The sequence below is a fragment of the Oncorhynchus gorbuscha genome, unplaced genomic scaffold, assembly GCF_021184085.1.
Source record: "Oncorhynchus gorbuscha isolate QuinsamMale2020 ecotype Even-year unplaced genomic scaffold, OgorEven_v1.0 Un_scaffold_1279, whole genome shotgun sequence".
Taxonomy (NCBI): Eukaryota; Metazoa; Chordata; class Actinopteri; order Salmoniformes; family Salmonidae; genus Oncorhynchus; species Oncorhynchus gorbuscha.
In genome coordinates this window covers 1-15,588 of record NW_025746100.1, presented here as the reverse complement: position 1 = coordinate 15,588, position 15,588 = coordinate 1, and positions in this window count along the sequence as shown.

Sequence of the window (15,588 nt, the reverse complement as noted above, 5' to 3'; positions counted from 1 at the left end):
TTCTTCTCCTAAAATTGACACAAAGTTGAGACTTGGCTGACGCCACCCACACAATAAAGCCTTTCCAGACACCGAAGTAGAGTTTGGTGTCAGCCAGACTATATCTGTATGCCTGGAGGTGTAGCTTTTAACTGAGATTGCCTCGTAGAGTTGCATCATTCCTCGGCGCGTCCTGATAAAACCTTCTTATCTCATATTACTTGAAGAAGGTGTTTCATGGCACTATGGATATATAGCTGATTCACTCCGCTAACCTGATAATAGACTGTGAGGAGCAGTAGTACAATGCATTCATTCAATTCAATTCAATTCAATTCAATTCAAGGGGATTAATAGGCATGGGAAACATGTGTTAACATTGCCAGAGCAAGTGAGGTAGATAATATATAAAGTGAAATAAACAATAAAAATGAACAGTAAACATTACACATACAGAAGTTTCAAAACAATAAAGACATTACAAATGTCATATTATATATATATATACAGTGTTTTAACAATGTACAAATGGTTTTAAGGACACAAGATAAAATAAATAAGCATAAATATGGGTTGTATTTACAATGGTGTGTGTTCTTCACTGGTTGCCCTTTTCTTGTGGCAACACGTCACAAATCTTGCTGCTGTGATGGAACACTGTGGTATTTCACTCAGTAGATATGGGAGTTTATCAAAATTGGGTTTGTTTTTGAATTCTTTGTGGATCTGTGTAATCTGAGGGAAATATGTATCTCTAATATGGTCATAAGTTGGACAGGAGGTGAGGAAGTGCAGCTCAGGAAGTACCTCATTCACCGTGTTCTCCAGAATCATTCCCACCGTCCAGCACCCTAATAGAACCATGTTGTAAACACTTCCATGTCAATCATTGACAGTTCCTTCAGACAAAATACTTTCTCTCAACTTGTTCTCATTACAGTGCCAACAGACAATGTTCATCCCCCACGTTCTGTTGTGTTACAGCCTGAATTCAAAATGGATTTCATAGGGTTTTTATTCCCATTTTCCCACAATATCCCGTAATGACAAAGTGAAAACCAAGTTTTATAGATTTTTTTTTTGGTTTTGTTCTGTTCTTTGCATATTTCTTAAAAATAAAAAACGTCAATACCTCATTTACATAATAGTTTTAAATTCCGGCTGTAACACAACAAGCTGTGGGGGAAAGTCGAGGGGTGAGAGTACTTTCTGACGGCGCTGTATGTCTCACAACTTTCTCAGTCACTTAGTCAGCTTGAGATTTGTGGTGAAATGTATAAGTCATTGCATGTGGCATACTGACATTTTTCAGAGCGGCAAAAATGGGAAGCTGGAGGATAATTAGCAGGCTATAGTACATGTGTATACTAGGAGCGATAACCGCGTGCGTGCGGTAGGCTTTACACGTTTCCCCGTCCCGAGATCATTCACGCGCTCAGCTCCGCTTAGCTGCCTGGTTTTGAATGGCGTTGACTGACGTCACGAAACGCGGCACACTGGTGAGGCTGTTTAAAGCTGTGAAGCATTTCAGGATGGATCTCAGAGAATAGGAACAGAGGGACACGCTGTCTGAACTACTCCATGCGCTCCAGACAGAAGGCTTGATACATCGACACATACAGACAGCCGCAGACTGAGAGACTTGGAAGGACTTACTGAAACGGCGGCAAACTCTTATTTTTATTTTTTCAGCACCTTTTATTTAGTTTTTTCCTTCTAAAAAACGGTGGAGATGTTTCATCCCCGTAAAGTTTTAATCATCTTATTACTGGTGGTCGCGGAATGCGGAGCGATATCGCAGATGGGGGCTCAGGTCGGCGACTGCCCGTCCCGCTGTCACTGCGAGGAGGACGGCATGCTTCAACGTGTCGACTGCTCGGATCTCGGGCTCACGGACATTCCAGCCAACCTTAGCGTCTTTACTTCTTATCTGTAAGTCTCATTTTGTCTATTTTGTCCTTCGTGAGCGGTGAGAACGGGGCACCTGTGCACTTGGCACGGCACGAACTTCTAGCCTACTAACTAACCAACTAGGAAAGAGCGCTTGTTTTCGTGCGTCTCTCTCTACTACATTAATGAAGACTAGTCAACTTTGACAGACATGAAGCCAGCCTCGTTTGGTCTCGGCTCGCAGAGAGAGTAACGTGCAAGCTGTTTTCCAAATGTTAACCTTCACGTGGTACTTGTCAGGCAAAGAAACTATGGATAGGATGTAGTTGCATATAGTCTACATTTTTATTTGCGTGTTTGGTTTGAATTTACACCAGATGATTTTGTATGCCATTATAGATTTACAAATATTTACAAATATTATTGAAAAAAGCACTATGTTACAGATTTATTTAACTAGGCAAGTAAGTTAAGAACAAACTCTTATTTTCAATGACGGCCTAGGAACAGTGGGTTAACTGGTCTAGGAACAGTGGGTTAACTGGTCTAGGAACAGTGGGTTAACTGGTCTAGGAACAGTGGGTTAACTGGCCTAGGAACAGTGGGTTAACTGGTCTAGGAACAGTGGGTTAACTGGCCTAGGAACAGTGGGTTAACTGGTCTAGGAACAGTGGGTTAACTGGTCTAGGAACAGTGGGTTAACTGGTCTAGGAACAGTGGGTTAACTGGTCTAGGAACAGTGGGTTAACTGGTCTAGGAACAGTGGGTTAACTGGTCTAGGAACAGTGGGTTAACTGGTCTAGGAACAGTGGGTTAACTGGTCTAGGAACAGTGGGTTAACTGGTCTAGGAACAGTGGGTTAACTGGTCTAGGAACAGTGGGTTAACTGGTCTAGGAACAGTGGGTTAACTGCCTTGTTCAGAGGAACAGTGGGTTAACTGGTCTAGGAACAGTGGGTTAACTGGTCTAGGAACAGTGGGTTAACTGGTCTAGGAACAGTGGGTTAACTGGTCTAGGAACAGTGGGTTAACTGGTCTAGGAACAGTGGGGTTAACTGATCTAGGAACAGTGGGTTAACTGGTCTAGGAACAGTGGGTTAACTGGCCTAGGAACAGTGGGTTAACTGGTCTAGGAACAGTGGGTTAACTGGTCTAGGAACAGTGGGTTAACTGGTCTAGGAACAGTGGGTTAACTGGTCTAGGAACAGTGGGTTAACTGGTCTAGGAACAGTGGGTTAACTGGTCTAGGAACAGTGGGGTTAACTGATCTAGGAACAGTGGGTTAACTGGTCACAACTGGTCTAGGAACAGTGGGTTAACTGGCCTAGGAACAGTGGGTTAACTGGTCTAGGAACAGTGGGTTAACTGGTCTAGGAACAGTGGGTTAACTGGTCTAGGAACAGTGGGTTAACTGGTCTAGGAACAGTGGGTTAACTGGTCTAGGAACAGTGGGTTAACTGGTCTAGGAACAGTGGGTTAACTGGTCTAGGAACAGTGGGTTAACTGGTCTAGGAACAGTGGGTTAACTGGTCTAGGAACAGTGGGTTAACTGGTCTAGGAACAGTGGGTTAACTGGTCTAGGAACAGTGGGTTAACTGGTCTAGGAACAGTGGGTTAACTGGTCTAGGAACAGTGGGTTAACTGGTCTAGGAACAGTGGGTTAACTGGTCTAGGAACAGTGGGTTAACTGGTCTAGGAACAGTGGGTTAACTGGTCTAGGAACAGTGGGTTAACTGGTCTAGGAACAGTGGGTTAACTGGTCTAGGAACAGTGGGTTAACTGGTCTAGGAACAGTGGGGTTAACTGGTCTAGGAACAGTGGGTTAACTGATCTAGGAACAGTGGGTTAACTGGTCTAGGAACAGTGGGTTAACTGGTCTAGGAACAGTGGGTTAACTGGTCTAGGAACAGTGGGTTAACTGGTCTAGGAACAGTGGGTTAACTGGTCTAGGAACAGTGGGTTAACTGGTCTAGGAACAGTGGGTTAACTGGTCTAGGAACAGTGGGGTTAACTGATCTAGGAACAGTGGGTTAACTGGTCTAGGAACAGTGGGTTAACTGGTCTAGGAACAGTGGGTTAACTGGTCTAGGAACAGTGGGTTAACTGATCTAGGAACAGTGGGTTAACTGGTCTAGGAACAGTGGGTTAACTGGTCTAGGAACAGTGGGTTAACTGGTCTAGGAACAGTGGGTTAACTGGTCTAGGAACAGTGGGTTAACTGGTCTAGGAACAGTGGGTTAACTGGTCTAGGAACAGTGGGTTAACTGGTCTAGGAACAGTGGGTTAACTGGTCTAGGAACAGTGGGTTAACTGGTCTAGGAACAGTGGGTTAACTGGTCTAGGAACAGTGGGTTAACTGGCCTAGGAACAGTGGGTTAACTGGTCTAGGAACAGTGGGTTAACTGGTCTAGGAACAGTGGGTTAACTGGTCTAGGAACAGTGGGTTAACTGGTCTAGGAACAGTGGGTTAACTGGTCTGGTCTAGGAACAGTGGGTTAACTGGTCTAGGAACAGTGGGTTAACTGGTCTAGGAACAGTGGGTTAACTGGTCTAGGAACAGTGGGTTAACTGGTCTAGGAACAGTGGGTTAACTGGTCTAGGAACAGTGGGTTAACTGGTCTAGGAACAGTGGGTTAACTGGTCTAGGAACAGTGGGTTAACTGGTCTAGGAACAGTGGGTTAACTGGTCTAGGAACAGTGGGTTAACTGGTCTAGGAACAGTGGGTTAACTGATCTAGGAACAGTGGGTTAACTGGTCTAGGAACAGTGGGTTAACTGGTCTAGGAACAGTGGGTTAACTGGTCTAGGAACAGTGGGTTAACTGGTCTAGGAACAGTGGGTTAACTGGTCTAGGAACAGTGGGTTAACTGGTCTAGGAACAGTGGGTTAACTGGTCTAGGAACAGTGGGTTAACTGGTCTAGGAACAGTGGGTTAACTGGTCTAGGAACAGTGGGTTAACTGGTCTAGGAACAGTGGGTTAACTGGTCTAGGAACAGTGGGTTAACTGGTCTAGGAACAGTGGGTTAACTGGTCTAGGAACAGTGGGTTAACTGGTCTAGGAACAGTGGGTTAACTGGCTAGGAACAGTGGGTTAACTGGTCTAGGAACAGTGGGTTAACTGGTCTAGGAACAGTGGGTTAACTGGTCTAGGAACAGTGGGTTAACTGGTCTAGGAACAGTGGGTTAACTGGTCTAGGAACAGTGGGTTAACTGGTCTAGGAACAGTGGGTTAACTGGTCTAGGAACAGTGGGTTAACTGCTTTCTGAACGACAACTCAGGGATTCTTTCTAGCAACCTTTCAGTTTCTGGCCCAACACCTGCCTCTAACCACGAGGCCATCTGCCTCTAACCACTAGGCCATCTGCCTCTAACCACTAGGCCATCTGCCTCTAACCACTAGGCTACCTGCCTCTAACCACGAGGCTACCTGCCTCTAACCACTAGGCCACCTGCCTCTAACCACTAGGCCACCTGCCTCTAACCACTAGGCCATCTGCCTCTAACCACTAGGCTACCTGCCTCTAACCACGAGGCTACCTGCCTCTAACCACGAGGCCACCTGCCTCTAACCACTAGGCTACCTGCCTCTAACCACGAGGCCACCTGCCTCTAACCACTAGGCCACCTGCCTCTAACCACTAGGCTACCTGCCTCTAACCACTAGGCCACCTGCCTCTAACCACGAGGCTACCTGCCTCTAACCACTAGGCTACCTGCCTCTAACCACTAAGCCACCTGCCTCTAACCACTAAGCCACCTGCCTCTAACCACTAGGCTACCTGCCTCTAACCACGAGGCTACCCGCCTCTAACCACTAGGCCACCTGCCTCTAACCACTAGGCCACCTGCCTCTAACCACTAGGCCACCTGCCTCTAACCACTAGGCTACCTGCCTCTAACCACGAGGCTACCTGCCTCTAACCACTAGGCCATCTGCCTCTAACCACTAGGCCACCTGCCTCTAACCACTAGGCTACCTGCCTCTAACCACTAGGCCACCTGCCTCTAACCACTAGGCTACCTGCCTCTAACCACTAGGCCACCTGCCTCTAACCACGAGGCTACCTGCCTCTAACCACTAGGCTACCCTGCCTCTAACCACTAGGCCATCTGCCTCTAACCACTAGGCCATCTGCCTCTAACCACTAGGCCATCTGCCTCTAACCACTAGGCTACCTGCCTCTAACCACGAGGCTACCTGCCTCTAACCACTAGGCCACCTGCCTCTAACCACTAGGCCACCTGCCTCTAACCACTAGGCCATCTGCCTCTAACCACTAGGCTACCTGCCTCTAACCACGGGCTACCTGCCTCTAACCACGAGGCCACCTGCCTCTAACCACTAGGCTACCTGCCTCTAACCACGAGGCCACCTGCCTCTAACCACTAGGCCACCTGCCTCTAACCACTAGGCTACCTGCCTCTAACCACTAGGCCACCTGCCTCTAACCACGAGGCTACCTGCCTCTAACCACTAGGCTACCTGCCTCTAACCACTAAGCCACCTGCCTCTAACCACTAAGCCACCTGCCTCTAACCACTAGGCTACCCGCCTCTAACCACGAGGCTACCCGCCTCTAACCACTAGGCCACCTGCCTCTAACCACTAGGCCACCTGCCTCTAACCACTAGGCCACCTGCCTCTAACCACTAGGCTACCTGCCTCTAACCACGAGGCTACCTGCCTCTAACCACTAGGCCATCTGCCTCTAACCACTAGGCCACCTGCCTCTAACCACTAGGCTACCTGCCTCTAACCACTAGGCCACCTGCCTCTAACCACTAGGCTACCTGCCTCTAACCACTAGGCCACCTGCCTCTAACCACGAGGCTACCTGCCTCTAACCACTAGGCTACCCTGCCTCTAACCACTAGGCCATCTGCCTCTAACCACGAGGCTACCTGCCTCTAACCACTAGGCTACCTGCCTCTAACCACGAGGCCACCTGCCTCTAACCACTAGGCCACCTGCCTCTAACCACTAGGCTACCTGCCTCTAACCACTAGGCCACCTGCCTCTAACCACGAGGCTACCTGCCTCTAACCACTAGGCTACCCTGCCTCTAACCACTAGGCCATCTGCCTCTAACCACGAGGCTACCTGCCTCTAACCACTAGGCTACCTGCCTCTAACCACTAGGCTACCTGCCTCTAACCACGAGGCTACCCGCCTCTAACCACTAGGCCACCTGCCTCTAACCACTAGGCCACCTGCCTCTAACCACTAGGCCACCTGCCTCTAACCACTAGGCTACCTGCCTCTAACCACGAGGCTACCTGCCTCTAACCACTAGGCCATCTGCCTCTAACCACTAGGCCACCTGCCTCTAACCACTAGGCTACCTGCCTCTAACCACGAGGCTACCTGCCTCTAACCACTAGGCCACCTGCCTCTAACCACTAAGCCACCTGCCTCTAACCACTAAGCCACCTGCCTCTAACCACTAGGCCACCTGCCTCTAACCCCTAGGCCACCTGCCTCTAACCACTAGGCCACCTGCCTCTAACCACTAGGCCACCTGCCTCTAACCACTAGGCTACCCTGCCTCTAACCATTAGGCTACCCTGCCTCTAACCACCAGGCTACCCTGCCTCTAACCACTAGGCTACCCTGCCTCTAACCACCAGGCTACCCTGCCTCTAACCACTAGGCTACCTGCCTCTAACCACTAGGCTAAGTGCCTCTAACCACTTAAGTTAAGTTGGATAAAGTTAATGCTGAATTAAAACGTTGTTTTCTTTCTGTTCTAATACTGTTATTACTACAGTAATTAATTGCAGGTGTTATGCATACCTCTATTTTCTTATGGAGTTGTTTGTGTTGTTGTTTGTGTTGTTGTTTGTGTTGTCGTAGGGAGTTGTTTGTGTTGTCGTAGGGAGTTGTTTGTGTTGTCGTAGGGAGTTGTTTGTGTTGTCGTAGGGAGTTGTTTGTGTTGTCGTATGGAGTTGTTTGTGTTGTCGTAGGGAGTTGTTTGTGTTGTCGTATGGAGTTGTTTGTCTTGTCGTAGGGAGTTGTTTGTGTTGTTGTTTGTGTTGTTGTTTGTGTTGTCGTAGGGAGTTGTTTGTGTTGTCGTAGGGAGTTGTTTGTGTTTTCGTAGGGAGTTGTTTGTGTTGTCGTAGGGAGTTGTTTGTGTTGTCGTAGGGAGTTGTTTGTGTTGTCGTAGGGAGTTGTTTGTGTTGTCGTATGGAGTTGTTTGTGTTGTCGTATGGAGTTGTTTGTCTTGTCGTATGGAGTTGTTTGTCTTGTCGTAGGGAGTTGTTTGTGTTGTCGTAGGGAGTTGTTTGTGTTGTCGTAGGGAGTTGTTTGTGTTGTCGTAGGGAGTTGTTTGTGTTGTCGTAGGGAGTTGTTTGTGTTGTCGTAGGGAGTTGTTTGTGTTGTCGTATGGAGTTGTTTGTCTTGTCGTATGGAGTTGTTTGTCTTGTCGTAGGGAGTTGTTTGTCTTGTCGTAGGGAGTTGTTTGTGTTGTCGTATGGAGTTGTTTGTGTTGTCGTAGGGAGTTGTTTGTGTTGTCGTAGGGAGTTGTTTGTGTTGTCGTAGGAGTTGTTTGTGTTGTCGTAGGGAGTTGTTTGTGTTGTCGTAGGGAGAGTTGTTTGTGTTGTCGTAGGGGAGTTGTTTGTGTTGTCGTAGGGAGTTGTTTGTGTTGTCGTAGGGAGCTGTTTGTGTTGTTGTTTGTGTTGTCGTAGGGAGTTGTTTGTCTTGTCGTAGGGAGTTGTTTGTGTTGTCGTAGGGAGCTGTTTGTGTTGTTGTTTGTGTTGTCGTAGGGAGTTGTTTGTGTTGTCGTAGGGAGCTGTTTGTGTTGTTGTTTGTCTTGTCGTAGGGAGTTGTTTGTGTTGTCGTAGGGAGCTGTTTGTGTTGTTGTTTGTGTTGTCGTAGGGAGTTGTTTGTCTTGTCGTAGGGAGTTGTTTGTGTTGTCGTAGGGAGCTGTTTGTGTTGTTGTTTGTGTTGTCGTAGGGAGTTGTTTGTGTTGTCGTAGGGAGCTGTTTGTGTTGTTGTTTGTCTTGTCGTAGGGAGTTGTTTGTGTTGTCGTAGGGAGCTGTTTGTGTTGTCGTAGGGAGCTGTTTGTGTTGTCGTATGGAGTTGTTTGTGTTGTTGTTTGTGTTGTCGTAGGGAGCTGTTTGTGTTGTCGTGGGAGCTGTTTGTGTTGTCGTAGGGAGCTGTTTGTGTTGTCGTATGGAGTTGTTTGTGTTGTTGTTTGTGTTGTCGTAGGGAGCTGTTTGTGTTGTCGTATGGAGTTGTTTGTGTTGTTGTTTGTGTTGTCGTAGGGAGCTGTTTGTGTTGTCGTATGGAGTTGTTTGTGTTGTTGTTTGTGTTGTCGTAGGGAGCTGTTTGTGTTGTCGTAGGGAGCTGTTTGTGTTGTTGTTTGTGTTGTCGTAGGGAGTTGTTTGTCTTGTCGTAGGGAGTTGTTTGTGTTGTCGTAGGGGAGTTGTTTGTGTTGTCGTAGGGAGTTGTTTGTCTTGTCGTAGGGAGTTGTTTGTCTTGTCGTAGGGAGCTGTTTGTGTTGTCGTATGGAGTTGTTTGTGTTGTTGTTTGTGTTGTCGTAGGGAGTTGTTTGTCTTGTCGTAGGGAGTTGTTTGTCTTGTCGTAGGGAGTTGTTTGTCTTGTCGTAGGGAGTTGTTCGTGTTGTTGTTTGTGTTGTCGTAGGGAGTTGTTTGTCTTGTCGTAGGGAGCTGTTTGTGTTGTCGTATGGAGTTGTTTGTGTTGTTGTTTGTGTTGTCGTAGGGAGTTGTTTGTCTTGTCGTAGGAGTTGTTTGTCTTGTCGTAGGGAGTTGTTTGTCTTGTCGTAGGGAGTTGTTTGTCGTGTTGTTGTTTGTGTTGTCGTAGGGAGTTGTTTGTGTTGTCGTAGGGAGTTGTTTGTCTTGTCGTAGGGAGTTGTTCGTGTTGTTGTTTGTCTTGTCGTAGGGAGCTGTTTGTGTTGTCGTATGGAGTTGTTTGTGTTGTTGTTTGTGTTGTCGTAGGGAGTTGTTTGTCTTGTCGTAGGGAGTTGTTTGTCTTGTCGTAGGGAGCTGTTTGTGTTGTCGTAGGGAGTTGTTTGTCTTGTCGTAGGGAGTTGTTTGTCTTGTCGTAGGGAGTTGTTTGTCTTGTCGTAGGGAGTTGTTTGTCTTGTCGTAGGGAGTTGTTTGTCTTGTCGTAGGGAGTTGTTTGTCTTGTCGTAGGAGTTGTTTGTGTTGTCGTAGGGAGTTGTTTGTGTTGTCGTAGGGAGTTGTTTGTGTTGTCGTAGGGAGTTGTTTGTGTTGTCGTAGGGAGTTGTTTGTGTTGTCGTAGGGAGTTGTTTGTGTTGTCGTAGGGAGTTGTTTGTGTTGTCGTAGGGAGTTGTTTGTGTTGTCGTAGGGAGTTGTTTGTGTTGTCGTAGGGAGTTGTTTGTGTTGTCGTAGGGAGTTGTTTGTGTTGTCGTAGGGAGTTGTTTGTGTTGTCGTAGGGAGTTGTTTGTGTTGTCGTAGGGAGTTGTTTGTCTTGTCGTAGGGAGTTGTTTGTCTTGTCGTAGGGAGTTGTTTGTGTTGTTGTTTGGAGTTGTTTGTGTTGTCGTAGGGAGTTGTTTGTGTTGTCGTAGGGAGTTGTTTGTCTTGTCGTAGGGAGTTGTTTGTGTTGTCGTAGGGAGTTGTTTGTCTTGTCGTAGGGAGTTGTTTGTGTTGTTGTAGGGAGTTGTTTGTGTTGTTGTTTGTGTTGTCGTAGGGGAGTTGTTTGTCTTGTCGTAGGGAGTTGTTTGTGTTGTTTGTCTTGTCGTAGGGAGTTGTTTGTGTTGTTTGTTGTCGTTGTTGTTTGTCTTGTCGTAGGGAGTTGTTTGTGTTGTCGTAGGGAGCTGTTTGTGTTGTCGTAGGGAGTTGTTTGTCTTGTCGTAGGGAGTTGTTTGTCTTGTCGTAGGGAGTTGTTTGTCTTGTCGTAGGGAGCTGTTTGTGTTGTCGTATTGAGTTGTTTGTCTTGTCGTAGGGAGTTGTTTGTCTTGTCGTAGGGAGTTGTTTGTCTTGTCGTAGGGAGTTGTTTGTGTTGTCGTAGGGAGTTGTTTGTGTTGTCGTAGGGAGTTGTTTGTCTTGTCGTAGGGAGTTGTTTGTGTTGTCGTAGGGAGTTGTTTGTGTTGTCGTAGGGAGTTGTTTGTGTTGTCGTAGGGAGTTGTTTGTCTTGTCGTAGGGAGTTGTTTGTTGTTGTCGTAGGGAGTTGTTTGTGTTTTGTTTGTGTTGTCGTAGGGAGCTGTTTGTCTTGTCGTAGGGAGTTGTTTGTGTTGTCGTAGGGAGTTGTTTGTGTTGTCGTAGGGAGTTGTTTGTGTTGTCGTAGGGAGTTGTTTGTGTTGTCGTAGGGAGTTGTTTGTGTTGTCGTAGGGAGTTGTTTGTGTTGTCGTAGGGAGTTGTTTGTGTTGTTGTTTGTGTTGTTGTTCGTGTTGTTGTTTGTGTTGTCGTAGGAGTTGTTTGTCTTGTCGTAGGGAGCTGTTTGTGTTGTCGTAGGGAGTTGTTTGTCTTGTCGTAGGGAGCTGTTTGTGTTGTCGTAGGGGAGTTGTTTGTCTTGTCGTAGGGAGTTGTTTGTGTTGTTGTAGGGAGTTGTTTGTGTTGTCGTAGGGAGCTGTTTGTGTTGTCGTAGGGAGTTGTTTGTCTTGTCGTAGGGAGCTGTTTGTGTTGTCGTAGGGAGTTGTTTGTCTTGTCGTAGGGAGTTGTTTGTGTTGTTGTAGGGAGTTGTTTGTGTTGTTGTTCGTGTTGTCGTAGGGAGTTGTTCGTCTTGTCGTAGGGAGTTGTTTGTGTTGTTGTTCGTCTTGTCGTAGGGAGTTGTTTGTGTTGTTGTTCGTGTTGTCGTAGGGAGTTGTTTGTCTTGTCGTAGGGAGTTGTTTGTCTTGTCGTAGGGAGTTGTTTGTGTTGTCGTAGGGAGTTGTTTGTCTTGTCGTAGGGAGTTGTTTGTCTTGTCGTAGGGAGTTGTTTGTGTTGTTGTAGGGAGTTGTTTGTGTTGTTGTAGGGAGTTGTTTGTCTTGTCGTAGGGAGTTGTTTGTGTTGTTGTAGGGAGTTGTTTGTGTTGTTGTAGGGAGTTGTTTGTGTTGTCGTAGGGAGCTGTTTGTGTTGTCGTAGGGAGCTGTTTGTGTTGTCGTAGGGAGTTGTTTGTCTTGTCGTAGGGAGTTGTTTGTGTTGTTGTAGGGAGTTGTTTGTGTTGTTGTTTGTGTTGTTGTAGGGAGCTGTTTGTGTTGTCGTAGGGAGTTGTTTGTCTTGTCGTAGGGAGTTGTTTGTGTTGTCGTAGGGAGTTGTTTGTCTTGTCGTAGGGAGTTGTTTGTGTTGTCGTAGGGAGTTGTTTGTGTTGTCGTATGGAGTTGTTTGTCTTGTCGTAGGGAGTTGTTTGTGTTGTCGTATGGAGTTGTTTGTGTTGTCGTAGGGAGTTGTTTGTCTTGTCGTAGGGAGTTGTTTGTGTTGTCGTAGGGAGTTGTTTGTCTTGTCGTAGGGAGTTGTTTGTGTTGTCGTAGGGAGTTGGTTGTCGTAGGAGTTGTTTGTCTTGTCGTAGGGAGTTGTTTGTGTTGTCGTATGGAGTTGTTTGTGTTGTCGTAGGGAGTTGTTTGTCTTGTCGTAGGGAGTTGTTTGTCTTGTCGTAGGGAGTTGTTTGTGTTGTCGTAGGGAGTTGTTTGTGTTGTCGTAGGGAGTTGTTTGTCTTGTCGTATGGAGTTGTTTGTCTTGTCGTAGGGAGTTGTTTGTGTTGTCGTAGGGAGTTGTTTGTCTTGTCGTAGGGAGTTGTTTGTCTTGTCGTAGGGAGTTGTTTGTGTTGTCGTAGGGAGTTGTTTGTCTTGTCGTAGGGAGTTGTTTGTCTTGTCGTAGGGAGTTGTTTGTCTTGTCGTAGGGAGTTGTTTGTGTTGTTGTCGTAGGGAGTTGTTTGTCTTGTCGTAGGGAGTTGTTTGTCTTGTCGTAGGGAGTTGTTTGTGTTGTCGTAGGGAGTTGTTTGTCTTGTCGTAGGAGTTGTTTGTCGTTGGGAGTTGTTTGTGTTGTCGTAGGGAGTTGTTTGTGTTGTCGTAGGGAGTTGTTTGTCTTGTCGTAGGGAGTTGTTTGTGTTGTTGTTTGTGTTGTCGTAGGGAGTTGTTTGTGTTGTCGTAGGGAGTTGTTTGTGTTGTCGTAGGGAGTTGTTTGTCTTGTCGTAGGGAGTTGTTTGTGTTGTTGTTTGTGTTGTCGTAGGGAGTTGTTTGTGTTGTCGTAGGGAGTTGTTTGTGTTGTCGTAGGGAGTTGTTTGTCTTGTCGTAGGAGTTGTTTGTGTTGTCGTAGGAGTTGTTTGTGTTGTCGTAGGGAGTTGTTTGTGTTGTCGTAGGGAGTTGTTTGTGTTGTTGTTTGTGTTGTCGTAGGGAGTTGTTTGTGTTGTCGTAGGGAGTTGTTGTTTGTGTTTGTCTTGTTGTAGGGAGTTGTTTGTCTTGTCGTAGGGAGTTGTTTGTGTTGTCGTAGGGAGTTGTTTGTGTTGTCGTAGGGAGTTGTTTGTGTTGTCGTAGGGAGTTGTTTGTGTTGTCGTAGGGAGTTGTTTGTGTTGTCGTAGGGAGTTGTTTGTGTTGTCGTAGGGAGTTGTTTGTGTTGTCGTAGGGAGTTGTTTGTGTTGTCGTAGGGAGTTGTTTGTGTTGTTGTTTGTCTTGTCGTAGGGAGTTTGTGTTGTTGTTTGTCTTGTCGTAGGTTGTTGTTTGTGTTGTTGTTTGTCTTGTCGTAGGGAGTTGTTTGTCTTGTCGTAGGGAGTTGTTTGTGTTGTCGTAGGGGAGTTGTTTGTCTTGTCGTAGGGAGTTGTTTGTCTTGTCGTAGGGAGTTGTTTGTGTTGTTGTTTGTCTTGTCGTAGGGAGTTGTTTGTGTTGTTGTTTGTCTTGTCGTAGGGAGTTGTTTGTGTTGTTGTTTGTCTTGTCGTAGGGAGTTGTTTGTGTTGTTGTTTGTCTTGTCGTAGGGAGTTGTTTGTGTTGTTGTTTGTCTTGTCGTAGGGAGTTGTTTGTGTTGTTGTTTGTCTTGTCGTAGGGAGTTGTTTGTGTCTTGTTTGTCTTGTCGTAGGGAGTTGTTTGTCTTGTCGTAGGGAGTTGTTTGTGTTGTTGTTTGTCTTGTCGTAGGGAGTTGTTTGTCTTGTCGTAGGGAGTTGTTTGTCTTGTCGTAGGGAGTTGTTTGTCTTGTCGTAGGGAGTTGTTTGTCTTGTCGTAGGGAGTTGTTTGTCTTGTCGTAGGGAGTTGTTTGTGTTGTTGTTTGTCTTGTCGTAGGGAGTTGTTTGTCTTGTCGTAGGGAGTTGTTTGTCTTGTCGTAGGGAGTTGTTTGTCTTGTCGTAGGAGTTGTTTGTCTTGTCGTAGGGAGTTGTTTGTGTTGTTGTTTGTCTTGTCGTAGGGAGTTGTTTGTGTTGTTGTTTGTGTTGTTGTTTGTCTTGTCGTAGGGAGTTGTTTGTCTTGTCGTAGGGAGTTGTTTGTCTTGTCGTAGGGAGTTGTTTGTCTTGTCGTTGGGAGTTGTTTGTCTTGTCGTAGGGAGTTGTTTGTGTTGTTGTTTGTCTTGTCGTTTGTTTGTCTTGTCGTAGGGAGTTGTTTGTCTTGTCGTAGGGAGTTGTTTGTCTTGTCGTAGGGAGTTGTTTGTGTTGTTGTTTGTCTTGTCGTAGGGAGTTGTTTGTGTTGTTGTTTGTGTTGTTGTTTGTGTTGTTGTTTGTCTTGTCGTAGGGAGTTGTTTGTGTTGTTGTTTGTGTTGTTGTTTGTCTTGTTGTTTGTCTTGTCGTAGGGAGTTGTTTGTGTTGTTGTTTGTGTTGTTGTTTGTGTTGTTGTTTGTCTTGTCGTAGGGAGTTGTTTGTCTTGTCGTAGGGAGTTGTTTGTCTTGTCGTCTGGGAGTTGTTTGTCTTGTCGTAGGGAGTTGTTTGTGTTGTTGTTTGTCTTGTCGTAGGGAGTTGTTTGTCTTGTCGTAGGAGTTGTTTGTCTTGTCGTAGGGAGTTGTTTGTCTTGTCGTAGGGAGTTGTTTGTCTTGTCGTAGGGAGCTGTTTGTCTTGTCGTAGGGAGTTGTTTGTCTTGTCGTAGGGAGTTGTTTGTCTTGTCGTAGGGAGTTGTTTGTCTTGTCGTAGGGAGTTGTTTGTCTTGTCGTAGGGAGTTGTTTGTCTTGTCGTAGGGAGTTGTTTGTCTTGTCGTAGGAGTTGTTTGTCTTGTCGTAGGGAGTTGTTTGTCTTGTCGTAGGGAGTTGTTTGTCTTGTCGTAGGTTGTTTGTCTTGTCGTAGGGGTTGTTTGTCTTGTCGTAGGGAGTTGTTTGTCTTGTCGTAGGGAGTTGTTTGTCTTGTCGTAGGGAGTTGTTTGTGTTGTTGTTTGTGTTGTTGTTTGTCTTGTCGTTTGTGTTGTTGTTTGTCTTGTCGTGGGAGTTGTTTGTCTTGTCGTAGAGTTGTTTGTCTTGTCGTAGGGGAGTTGTTTGTGTTGTCGTAGGGAGTTGTTTGTCTTGTCGTAGGGAGTTGTTTGTCTTGTCGTAGGGAGTTGTTTGTCTTGTCGTAGGGGAGTTGTTTGTCTTGTCGTAGGGGAGTTGTTTGTCTTGTCGTAGGGAGTTGTTTGTTGTTGTTGTTCGTGTTGTCGTAGGGAGTTGTTTGTCTTGTCGTAGGAGTTGTTTGTCTTGTCGTAGGGAGTTGTTTGTGTTGTCGTAGGGAGTTGTTTGTCTTGTCGTAGGGAGTTGTTTGTCTTGTCGTAGGGAGTTGTTTGTGTTGTTGTAGGGAGTTGTTTGTGTTGTTGTTTGTGTTGTTGTTTGTCTTGTCGTAGGGAGTTGTTTGTGTTGTTGTAGGGAGTTGTTTGTGTTGTTGTAGG